This window comes from Protopterus annectens, chromosome 9.part0 (assembly GCF_019279795.1).
Source record: "Protopterus annectens isolate FY-2018-M chromosome 9.part0, PAN1.0, whole genome shotgun sequence".
NCBI lineage: Eukaryota > Metazoa > Chordata > Ceratodontiformes > Protopteridae > Protopterus > Protopterus annectens.
The window spans coordinates 389702174-389715583 of record NC_056743.1 but is presented as its reverse complement, the minus strand read 5'-3'; positions in this window follow the sequence as shown (position 1 = coordinate 389715583).

Sequence of the window (13410 nt, the reverse complement as noted above, 5' to 3'; positions counted from 1 at the left end):
ATTGTTGTAATTTTCCTGCAACTAAATACCAGCAAAAAGCTCTGCAACATTGGAATCTATATCCCACCAGCCAATAATATACCCATCCTAGAACAAATCCTTGCCTGGACTTCAAAACTTTTACCAGTGAGACAATTATCTTTGTAGATGTCAACATAGATTAGACAGAAGTCACAAAATAGCAACCCTCAATAAGTATAATTCTATTTAATTATATCCAGCTTATCAATACCTCAATTAATGCAAACTACATACCACTACCTCATCTGAATTTTACTGCCATTGCAATGCTTACTTCTTCCTGAACTGCTCTATCTTCTTGAAATGCTTATACCTTTATCAAGATGTGTGGAAAACTAGATGCTATTGTCTTTTAATATTGAATAACTGTATTAATTTGTTTTTAGATGAGACAGATCAATAAATTTGCTGTATGCAGATGATGTGGCATTACAGGCAGACTTCGAGTAAGAACTTCAGCAAAGGACAGGGGAATGGAATGCAGAATTGAAGGCACATGGGATGAAAATGAGTACAGAAAAAAACAGTTATAATGGCAGCAAATGGGGGAAATCAGAAGAAGCTAAGAATTGAGATAAAAGGAAAATAGTGGAACAGGTTAACGACTTCAGTTATCTGAGAGGGATGGTTGAGAAGAAGAAGAAGGGAAGTATGAATAAGGAGGTGGAAGCTAGAATCAGAGGGGTTGCAGCCAACTGGCACATAGTGTCAGGGACATTGTATGACAGAAAACTGCCAAAGAAGTTGAAAAGTAAGGTGTAGAAAACAATGGTGAGACCAGTACTAGTATATGGTAGAGAAACCTGGGCAGTGAAGGCAGAACCGTTGAGGAAGCAGATGATGGAGATGAAGTGCCTGGGCAGAAGCCAAAGTAGCCTCAGTCACAGAAAAGGTCAAAAGGAACAGATTACTATGGTTTGGGAACATGCGTAGAACAGCAGAAGACAATCTGGTGGGGAAGATTTGGGACAGACAGGAAGAAGGCAAAAGGAGAAGACTGAAAAGTCAGGCATGAGGGTTGAAGAAAGTAGGAGAGTGACACTGACTATACAGAGATGGTGATGGTTGACATGACACCCAGACACCATATAGAAAATGGGAAACAGGGGGTTGATGATAATAATTACTTTGTTTTTAGATGCTTTTGTAATCCTTGTTTTGATTTGCTGTAAATGTGATCATTTGCAAGTTTGGCCTGGATCATGCATGAAAAGGGTCTTTGGACTAATGTGCATACCTTGTTAACAAATTAAAAGTTAAATAAAAAATAAATATCAACTCTGTTGTCTATTTTTGCTAAATAAAAATGAAAATGTTTATAAATGTTTATAAAAGTTTCTATGAGCAGTATTGCCTTCTTTCATATTTTTATGAAAACAGTATTTACTGCTTGTCAGCTTTGTACTAACAAACCAGTGAACAATCTACTACTTACCAGTATAATTTTGTATTACTTACACAATGCTATATTATATTCTGAGCAAACTCCTACATATAATTGCATTATTCCTATCCAACTGCAATTAGTGTTTTAAACAGTTACTTCTGTTTTTGCTCATGTTTTATAATATATCAGCAGCATATTGTTTCACTGTAATCCAGGCAAATGGATTTCTGTCTCCAAAATTCAATTGAAAATGGAGATTTCTGTTCAGTTAAACCATTCTAGCTAACAAATACAAATAAATAAACATAAATATTCCCCAGAATTCAATACATTCCATTGTAGGCTTCACACAAAACCTGCATGGAGTTTACATGGGTGCATGGTAGAGCGTGGTGAGCAGCATCACACATTGTAGATTCATGCCACACACTGTGTTTAATCAAAGCTTCATGGCTGGCAACAGTGTTGCTGGGCAGGAAACCACATAAGTGAACATGGCTACCACTCCTGTTTAAATCAGACCACTGATGCTCTGTGGTTTTGCGCAGAATGCCACAATGATCACCAGGGATTCACAGATAGCTCTCAATCTCTTAGTGCAAGACATCTGGACAAAAGCCAACATAATGGGTGGGGATTGACCTAGAAATAGGGACATATTTGACATATTTTCCATATAGAAATTTGCTAGAATAACCAGAGGTTTGTGTTAAGATGCATGTTTTTAAGGATTTGAAGTATGAAACTCAGACGTATGTAATACTGAACCACATCAGTCCTAAGATCATGACAATGATATGGCAGAAAGTCACAAATTTGGTAAGGAACACATCTGGACATAAAAAGCAAGACAGTTGAGAGGTATGAATGTTAAGTATGTGATCCAATCACAGTAAAGGGCAGTGTATCTATAGTGAAGGGTATTGTGATATCCCATTCCTGGCATTCTGTACTGAAGCTGTGCAAATGATCTGTAAGGGTACATAAGGAAAGAGGACATGTGAAACAACCTAATGTACAGTAGATGAGGGTATGCCAATGGAAGATGGTTGTAGCAGCATCACCAATCACATATCAATATGGTATAGTAGGGAATGCACAGTGAAAATGTGTATTATGTGACTGTCCCACAAGGTGATATAACAATGGGCAGGATGTCTGTGGGAGATAAGCATCCTTACAAGAATAATGCAGAGGACATCTATCTGGGATCTGACATACGATTGGGGTAGGGTACATATTGTGAAGCTGTACAAACTGATTTGCCTGAATATGAGTGTAATCTCAGCAGAGGTCTCCAGCAAATGGGACACAGGTAAAGGTTCATGGACAGCACTAAAAGAAACAACCACAGTCATTGACAATATCAGAATAATACCACCAGTAATCTCATGCCTATGACATAATATATGTGATTTAGAGTGATCAGAGATGATTCTGCACAAACACACATGAACAACTATTATGATACATTCACACTCTATGAGGGTAATTATGCACACTGTTCCGGCACTGTAACATCTGCTGGAGGTGTTAGGAGGGACACTGCTATACTTGTATGTGACATTATGAGCAATACAGGCTAGTTGACTGGTGTGCATGGTATGTATTTTTATGGCACAATCCATGCTGTCAGGAATGTTATCCATGCCATTAAGGTTGTCAAACACCTATGTATGTACTGTATGCATCACCAGAACAGGTAGCACACATGCATCTGGTGCAACAACTTGATGGGGCTCAGTACCATCAGACAATCATGTTTATGCCACAAAAAGAATACCTAGTTATGGCCAATAAGCTGTGTGACACCTCACAGCATGTGCCCTCAGCTATGCCAACCTAGCATTAGCAAAGGGGAAAATGATTTGGTATTGTCTAATAACAACTTTTACCCCTTTATTACTTGGTATAAACATTTTGTGGATGACATTTTTCTCTTATGGGGTGGTACAGAAGATTTATTGTTGCAATTTATTGAATATCTACATACCACTACTTCTTGTTTGAAATTTTATTTTCATTACTCAATGAAGCAGATTGATTTTTTAGATGCGAAAATTAGCAAAACTGAAATGGGATCGATAAGGATTAGTTTGCACAAGAGGAAGGTTAAGAGAAATTAATTCTTACACAAAAATAGTATGCATCCCAGACATGTTTCGAAGAATGTCCAGAAAGGACAATTCCTTAGGGTCATGAGATTGCATAATGATGACATGCAATTACAAGCAGCTTTTGACAATCTTAAATGTGATTTTATGAACTGGGGTTACAATGAACATGAAATTGATGCCTGTATAGACTTGGTTTTAAAAGAAAGAGGGGGTAAGGGTAAGCCTTACCTTTCAAAAGTTTTATCAACATCACCATCAAATAGTGTAGCATATGATAAGAGAAGCATTAGATTTCCTTTAACTTTTTCTAGTGATGTTAGCCTTTTTTGTGATATTGTTAAAAAGAAGTGGAATATTTTATATGCCAATGAAGATTTGAAGGGCCTGGTAACTGAGAGACCTAACTTCTCTTTTAAGAATCATCTATCGCTCAAGAGAGAACTATGCTATAAGACTAAGAGGACTTTTACCTCTGTCATTCTCAAAGACTTGGCACCTACCCTTGTAGACACTGTAGTGCCTGTAAGTATATTCACACTGGTACACAATTTACACATTCTACACTTAATTGTCCTATTGATTTTTCTTTCTACGCTGATTGTGCATCTAAAAATTTAGTCTATTTGAGTGTTTGCATCAGTTGTTCAGCTTACTATATTGGTAAGTCTAATTGTACATTTAGAGAGCCTATTCTTGAACATGTTCGAGAAATTAGAAATGTAAAAGATAGCAATGCTCTAGCTAAACATGTTCAACAGGCAGGCTCACAACATGACTTCAGGTCTTTTGTTCTGGAACTGGTGGATTTAAACATGGGGGGATGATCTTAATAATAAGACTGAGGCATTAGAGCAGAAATTGATACTATACTTTAATGCAGATAAGACTTCTGGCATTAATGATACAGTTTCCCTAAAACCTTTTCTGTGTGCACGAGTTTTGAAGCACTGATTTTTTTTTGTGTGTGTATGTAGGATGTTTTCACTTTTAATGTTTAACTATTTCTTTAAATGTCTGTAGGAATTTTAAGTCCTATGAATTTGATTGGTTGGTTCTCATTTTAAATATGGATGTTTTTTTACTGTGGTTTTGTCTGAAGAAGGAATTTGTAATCATGAAAGCACTTACTTGAGTTATTAAACATTCCTGCCTGAGCTGTGTTGAACTTTGTGTTGTTTTTAATATATACTCTCTTTGATTCTGTACAACCACTTAGTTTTGTTTCCTGGCTGCTGTTTTTTTATCTGACATGCAATTACTAAGTCCACCAATGATGATAGCATACTACAAGAGGAGCTAACAGACAAATGATTGGTGACAAAGCCACACAATCTAAAAATAAATGCAGAAATGTGTGTTTTATTTTGTCCTTCTGAAAAGTGGAATTCCATGCTAATTACAGCATTGCCAACAGTCCTGCTATGCTGAAAACCAGTGATGCAAGCACTGGGAACACATGTAGGTAGCAATCTGATGTTTGACCACCTAGTGTCCACACTGGTATTGAAAGCCTATGTTGTGCACATCATAAGTCACACCATCATATTCATATCTTAGGATTGTATGACAGCACTGTACTCAAACCTCATCAGAACATTAATGGAGTATAATACTCTGTTTTATATGTACCTCACCAGACACATGCAGCAGCTGTCAAGACTACAAGGATTTCTCATCAAGAAAACACAGTATCTACAAACCATGCCATGATGTATGTGGACAGACTAAAAGCCATAACACTTTAATCTGTATTGTATAGGATGAGGTGATTTCCATCTGGCCTTCAGGCCAGTCTATGACCTTGCCCTGGTGGGAACAGGTCATATCTACAAATCAGATATAGTTGGTGACATCAGCAGTGTCTGTTGAGAAGAATATAGTAATAACAATGCCCCACATGCTGTTGTAAAAAGCTCTCTGTAATGTCACGTAAGGGCACAAACACACACATACACACACACACACACACACACACACACACACACACACACACACACACACACACAAACACACACATTTGACTGCAGTGAGATTAGAACCCGTACCTATCTAAATACACAGATTACAGACATCTGTATTTAAGGTAAGTGCCACAACTCAAGTCTGACTTGGAGTGTCTCAGACAATACTTTATAACTGATGGCATCAGCAGTATCTGTTGAGGAGAGTATGGCAATAACCTTGTCCTACATACTGCTGTAAAAGGCTCTCTATAATGTCAAGCTAGGGCACACACACACACACACACACACACACACACACACACACACACACACACACACACACACACACAGACACACACACACACACACAAACACACACTTGACTGCAGTGAGAGGAACCCCTACCTATCTAAGTACACAGACTACAGAACACAGTACTTTGGGCAAGTGCCACAGCACAAGTCGAACTTTTATAAAACTGCAAATCAACTTATAGTGGATGACATTTATTTTATTTTATTTATTTGCAGTTTGTTAACTGAGAAAGTCCGTTGGGTCGAGATGTACTCTTTTTCAATGGAAGCCGGGGAAGAAAAGCTCCATGTACATACAAAACAAAAATCAACAGGAATTATTACAGAATTAATTTGAAATATTACAAAAGCAAAATTAACAGAAGGTAATACAAAAAATTACTCAACTTAAAAATTAATAAAAACATATTGATGCAGTGATAGTAGTAGCAAAAGGATTTGTGTAGTATACGCTTATATTAAATTCTGAACCAACATGAAGTGATAAGCATTTTGTATGGAATGAAAATGCCTACAGTATCTAAGGTAAAAAAGGGAGTAAGTAATTGCAAGAGAGAGATGAAGGAAGGGGGAAGCATGGCTAGTGTTAGGTAGAATTTTGAGAGAGAAAGGTTGAAGGAAGTGAGGGTAATTGGGTGGAGGTTAGGAGGGGTGAGAACAGGACATCAGCAAGGCATGTTGAAGAGAAGGTGTTGGGAAGACTGTATGAAATGGATGTGTAGGCATGTGCAAGTATCAAAATGCTGTCAACCGATGGCATCAGAGCAGTAACTGTGGGATACACACTTCTGCTCTTCTGTCTTCACACACACACACACACACACACACACACACACACACACACACACACACACACACACACACACACACACACACACACACACTCACACACAGTTGACTGCAGTGAGACCAGAACCCCTACCTATCTAAGGTACACAGACTAGAGGGAACATAGTATTTTACGCAAGTGCCATGGCACAAGTCTGACTTTTATATGACTGTAGATCAACTTATAGTGGATGACATCAGCAGGGCATGTTGGAGAGGAAATGTTGGAATGCCTGCATGAAATGGATGTGTAGGCATGTGCAAGTATTTAAATGTTGTCTATCCATGGAATTGGAGCAGTAACTTTGGGATACACACTTCTGTCTAGACACATATACCCACAGTTGACTGCAGTGAGAACAGAGCTCTTACCTATCTAGGTACACAGACTATAAAACACAGTATGTTACACAAGCAGCAATGCACAAGTGTGGCTTTTGTCAGACTGCAGTTCAACTTATAGTGGATGACATCAGCAGGGCATGTTGGAAAGAAGATGTTGAGAGGCCTGCATATGTTCATAGCTTCAAGGGTTCATAGGTGGTTACTAGCCTAATGGCCCTAGGGTGTTTACATGCCTAGCCATGTACAAACACAAGTACCCTTATTGAGCATAGTTAGATGGACATTGTCAGCAGAGTGATTTTGTGATCAGCACTGAATGGCCCTGTCCATGTGGGACCTAGGTGTCACCTCAGAGGTGAATTTACAATCACCTATCCAGTTGTCAAGGGTGCACATGAATAGGGTCTTTGAGGGCCAATGCTTCATATGCAATGGGAGCCTATTGCAGAAGAGTAGCAATCACTAGGAGATACATCTGTCTCCCCAGCATGTTCTGTGGTTGAAATCCTAGGAGCAAGTTAGTCTTGTCCCATTTGATATGCAGATGTCCATCATTTCCAATAGGGCAGGGTCTGAGACTGCTCTGTTGGCCAGGCATAGGTCATTTCTCCGCAACCTGCATGATACTGAATACATTGACAGGTCATTCAGTCTTTCCATGTATGTCATGTTTTGAAGGCCCTGGATTCTCCTTGTCACAAACCTCTGTGATTTCTCCAGTTTCTGCAGGTGTCTGGTGAGGTACAGACAGAAGGTTGCATTGTACTCAATTAGTGATCAGATAAGGGTAGAGTACAGCAGAGCTATGACATCCAAGATCTTGGGTGTGATGGCCTTATTTATGAGGTGCACAATGTAGAATGTGTGTCTCACCACTATGGGCACATAGTGATTGAAGTGTACATTGCTATCAACATGTGTTCCCAAGTCTCGCAACACTGTGAGCTTAGAGGGATGCTATGTATATCATAATTAGCAGGGACACTTCATTGCTAAAGGGGGCAATGAGCTATTTTTTTGTTTTAAGCTTCAGTCTGTGAGTTTGGCATCAATCATTTGTCTGCATCAGCTCCTTCTGTAATATGATAACATCATTGGGGGACTCTATGTGATTGTGTCCAGTTGACAGATATCTGCAAACTTGGTAAACCATTGGCCATATACCTTAGTCTGGGTTTCAGAGAAGTAGTTTCCACACAGTTGATGGCCCAACACAGATCCTTGTGGTATTCCACTGGTAAGTGGTCTATTGGTGGAAGTGCTGTCCCCAACTTTGACAGCGTGTGTTCTGTTGGTGAGACAGATGTCTATCCATCTAGTAATGTATGGTTAATCCCAGATGGGAGATTTTCCACTATGCTACTTGAATGAGGATAGTGTCAAAGGCCCTGGATAACTCATCACAGGCAGTATGTCCTGTTATCCCTCATTCAGATCTTGGGGGTCAGTATCAAAGAAGTCCACTAGGTTTAATACGCAAGATCTACCCTTGGCAAAACCAAAATATGTCAGGTCAAGTGTGTTGAAGGTCACCTATGTCTCTGTGGATATGAGCCATGCTGATTCCTTCCCTAGCCTTGCAGATAAGGATTTTTAGGCTTATGGGTCAATAGTTCTAGTTCTGCATGTTACCTGATTGATGTGCATTGCATATCACACATATGATATTAATTTCTGTAGTGTAGGTGATATATGTGTGAAAAGGGTACTGAGGCACCAGAGTTGCAGTGCTTTGGGGGAGGCAACACATGGCTGTACTGTAAATATGTGACATATTGTTAGATAGGGCCTTCAGCTTGTTATGTTTGCACATATAATTTCATGTCATAGACTGGGAAAGGACTGTAAACAGCAGTAATACATAAAAAATACTTTCTCTTCTAAGCATGTCAAGCAGCAGGTTTGTGGGATGGTTGGCAAAGTGCTTGCACATGCGTGATACACATTTCCAATATGATCTATGTTTGCGAGTAGTTAAGCAGTGCACAAATGCGAGCTGCATTGCTAAAGTCTGACAGTTAGTACTGAGTCTATGAAACACACCTGCTGCTTAACTGACTCTATGGCAGCCATATTGTTAAAGTCTGAGAGTTAGTGCTGAGTCTATGAAACACAACCACTGCTTAACTGATTCTATGGCAGCACATGCAAATGCATTGATACATTTCTTTTTGAGCCCAGATTATAGAGGATACGAATCCAGGTTTATCTAATACTTCTAAATACTTAAAAGAACATTGATAATGCAATGACATGAATTTCTTATAGTATATGGGTTGCTGTGTGTTGGCATAGTGCAGCAGTTTTAAGCAGCATTGGAGAGATGTAACCACAGCATTTTGCTGCTGCTCACCATCACTGTACTTTGGTGCATGATGCACACCTCTGTACAAACACAGAGTCCAAAAAGTGAAATGATCTTTTGCTTTTTCTGCTACTTATGTGTGTTGTGTGTGATTCTATTTTTTGACCAGATTAAAGGTGTTAAAATGGGGTAGATAGGAAAGTGGTGAAATAGGGAGCAAGCAAAAGGAAAAGAACAAAGGGAAAGCAGTACAGGAATGTGCAAGAGGGACAGTGTAAACTGAAAATATGTGCAGAATATTAACTGAATTTGGACTGTCACCTCCACAAAGAGGTGTGACAACAATGCAATCAGGTTGTATAGCCAATTGGACTGAATCAGATTTGTCAAGAATACATTGCGCGAAATGGAGAGCTATGCATGGGATGATTTTTTTGTGAGACAGGTGCCCATTTTTTTCATTTTAAAAAGAGAAGAATGTTGTGAAAGGGACATAGGTATGGCTTTATCAGGTAAGTTGGGTAAGTGAGGAAGCAATTGCAAATATACAAGACAACAAAACAAGACCCAGGGACTGTGATGGACACAAAAGGTTGGGGGGATACCATCACTGGGGTGAGGGAGGGGACAATTCAGGCTCAAGCCTGTCAAGTTTTGAGACAGTGAGAATCAAGTCATCACCGACTGGACTGTCAACACTGCCACATTAATCCATTGGTGACTGGAGTGCTTGAAATCTCCTCCTCTTCCTATGGACCATGAGGGAGAGCAGCCTCTCTATCTGGCATAGGAATACACCTGGTCTATATTAAATCATTGAACGCTTAGAAAAGTGAATGATGATTTATTGACCCCATGTAAGTGAAAGCTTACAAACTCGAACACTTAGAACAGCGATTATTTTCCAAGGGAAAAAAATCGCTGTTCCAAAAAAAAAAAAAAACACTAAAAACATAACATAACGTGGGAGGCTTCACCCCCCACACACCCCTACACCTTCCCTACCTAAATATACCAACTCCGAGATCATATTACAGTGACAAAAATGGCAAAGTAATGGATGCGACCAAGCAATTTCATTCCCAGGGAAAGAATTTGCTTTTATGCCGCTTCATCATTTTGTCTTTTCATCTTTTCAAGTTCGACTAAGATGCATTCAAAGGAATGCTACTTTGGTCATCTTATAGGAACCCCATACACCAATGGTGCAGTGCATGACCCTATGCACCATCCCTGGCAACTTGCTGCTGGTGATGAAATCACCACCTCTGCCACTGCTCCCAAAGGTAACACTGCACCAGGTTCTAGGGCAGTACTACCTGTTGGTGCAGATAGTGCAGGGGAAGCACAGGCATTGCTGCCTGATTGGTTTCCAGAGTGCTGGCAATCTGTGGTGGAACCAGTGGAGTGGGGACAGGCTGATCCACTGGGGTTGGCCTACTCACTGTGCTGTGTAGCATTTAGTGATGTGGTACACATGGATGACATAGAACCATTTTGACTATACATAATAGAAAATAAAAAAAAAACAGAGATAAGGATTGGAGTGAGAGAAAAAAGAGATAAAATTAGTACCATCATATGTGACATACAATGCATTAATACAAATATAAAAAAGAAGCTCAGAAAACCACAGCAACAGTAAAACTGATTTAATATAGACAAGCGCTTTCACGTAGAACACCTACGCTTTCTCAAATCCTTAGTACAAAGTAGCAAAACCTTATACATATTATACAAATTCACATGCAATAATCAACCAATTAAAACAATTTAAAGCACGTAAGTAAAACATTTAACATTAATTCATTTTAATCATTTTATTTAAGGGGGCGGGCAACCAGCTCCAGTTTAATACACATAATTATTCAGCCCTGGATATATATGTGCCTGCAACTTTAAGATCCATTTTAATTCAGTCCGTTCTACTTGATTGTTGTAATTACCTCCCCTTTTATCACAAAAAAAAAGCATTTGTAAGACCTTAAAAGTAAAGCAATGTGTGGGAAATTCCATTATGTGTCTAGCTAGAGCATTTAGCTTATATTTATTTTTCACATCATACATATGCTGATACCCCTATCCCTCAGCTGTTTCTGAGTTTAGCCTACATAGAAACATTTATAACCTTTACACTCTGCCAAATAAACTAAATTAGTATTGTTGCAGTTGGCATAAAACCTGGGTTCAAAGATAAATGGCAAGCATGGATGTTTAAACTCCTGTGTCTTACAAATATGCTCGCACATTTTCCAGTTTCTACAAGGAAAAGTTCCTAATTTATGTATGGGAGCTGATATTCTTTGACGATCATTGCATAACAGCTGTTTCATATTACAGTTGTTCCTGTAAATAAAACTTGGACCCTGCGCTATAATATTAAGCGTCTCTCTGTCACCAGTCAAAAAGTGTCAATTTCTTTTAATAATATCACACATTCTATTGCTATCATTAGCATACTTGGTGACAAAGCATACCTTATTTCTTTTTTCATCTAATCCTTCTTTAGGGACAACCTCCATATGGTCAGCACAACTGTTATTCTGCATTGCCCTATTTCTATTGGTTTGAAAGATAGACCCCTTGTAACCTCTTTCTACAAATAGTTGTAGATAGTCTATCTCATTTTCTTTGTCAGTTGCTGTATTACAAATATTATCAACTCTATTCAACTGTCCTTTGACAATGTTTGGAAAAATATGCCTGGGATGCCTACTACTATCCTCCAAAAGGATATTCTTCCAACATAATTTACGAAACAATTTAGTATTGATAGCCCCTGCTTTGTCTCTATATATCGAGACATCCAAGAAATCTATGGATTCGAATGAATAAGATACTGTAAACTTCAAAAAATCTGTCATCAGTTCTACATATTTAACAAAATCAAACAAAAGCTGTAGCCCTCCATCCCACAACAAAAAAAGTCATTGACAAAACGCCTGCATAGTTTTATGTGTGTAATAAATGCAGTATTAAACAGATGTTTATTCACCCAGTAATAAACCATCAAATTTGCATAGGAATTTGCACAGGGGGTGCCCATAGCAACACCCCACTTTTGCAGATAGATAATATCTTCATACATAAAAACATTGGATACAATTAAATCCAACAATGCACATCAATATAATTTCATTGGTACTACTATCCCCCATATCATTCATCACGTTTGTTATAATCTCTATGCCATATGCATTAGGTATACAGGTAAACAAACTTTTCACATCTGGGGTAACCATACAACAACTCCTAAGATCAAACCCTTCACTGTATTCTCTCAGATCTTTCAAGAATTGAAATGTATCCTTCAAGATAGTTGGGATCATGTTAACCAGTTGCCCTAGTTTACTCTCCACATAAATCAAGAGAAGTTCTGTGGCCCAACCACTTCCATCTACAGTGGGTCTTAGATGTGGTTTCTGGAGAGACTTGTGTACCTTGGATAGACATTTTATGTATGGTATTCTGGGAAATTCTACATAGAAATAAGAATACAGCTTTTTATTAATTTGCCTATACATAAGAAAATCATATACATTTTCTTTGATGTCCTTAACAACATTCATATATCGGGCATGAGTCAAAGGCATATAAGTATGTACTTCCCCTAACATCATACACATAGACTGTGTATAATCCCGTTTATTCTTAATAACCACAGCCCCTCCCTTATCTGCAGGTCTTATACTCAGCCCTTCGTTGTTCTGTTGGGCATGTAAAGCACTTCTCTCATTAGATTTTAAGTTAAGGTAAGAGCCTCTATTACTTGCATAAACAATATCACATATATCTTTTTCACAGGCTCTAATAAACATTTCTATGTGAGCAGGTATGACAGGTGTAAATGAACTTTTCTTAGAAAACTTGATACTTTCACTTTGTTTAACATCTCTAAAATACAACTTTAAAGCTACATTCTGACCAAATAATCTCAAGTCCATTAACAAATCAGTTCGTACAGAGGGTATGAAGATTAAACCCTTATTCAACAGGGCTATTTCAGCTTCATTCAAACAGTAATCAGACACATTAATTATGAGTTCATTCACTGCTTTGCTGTTCTGTTCGATATTATCTGCTCTTCTGAAAACTTCCTCTTCCTCCTTCCCCAGATCATTGAATGTGTTTATTGCCATTGTGGGTTTTG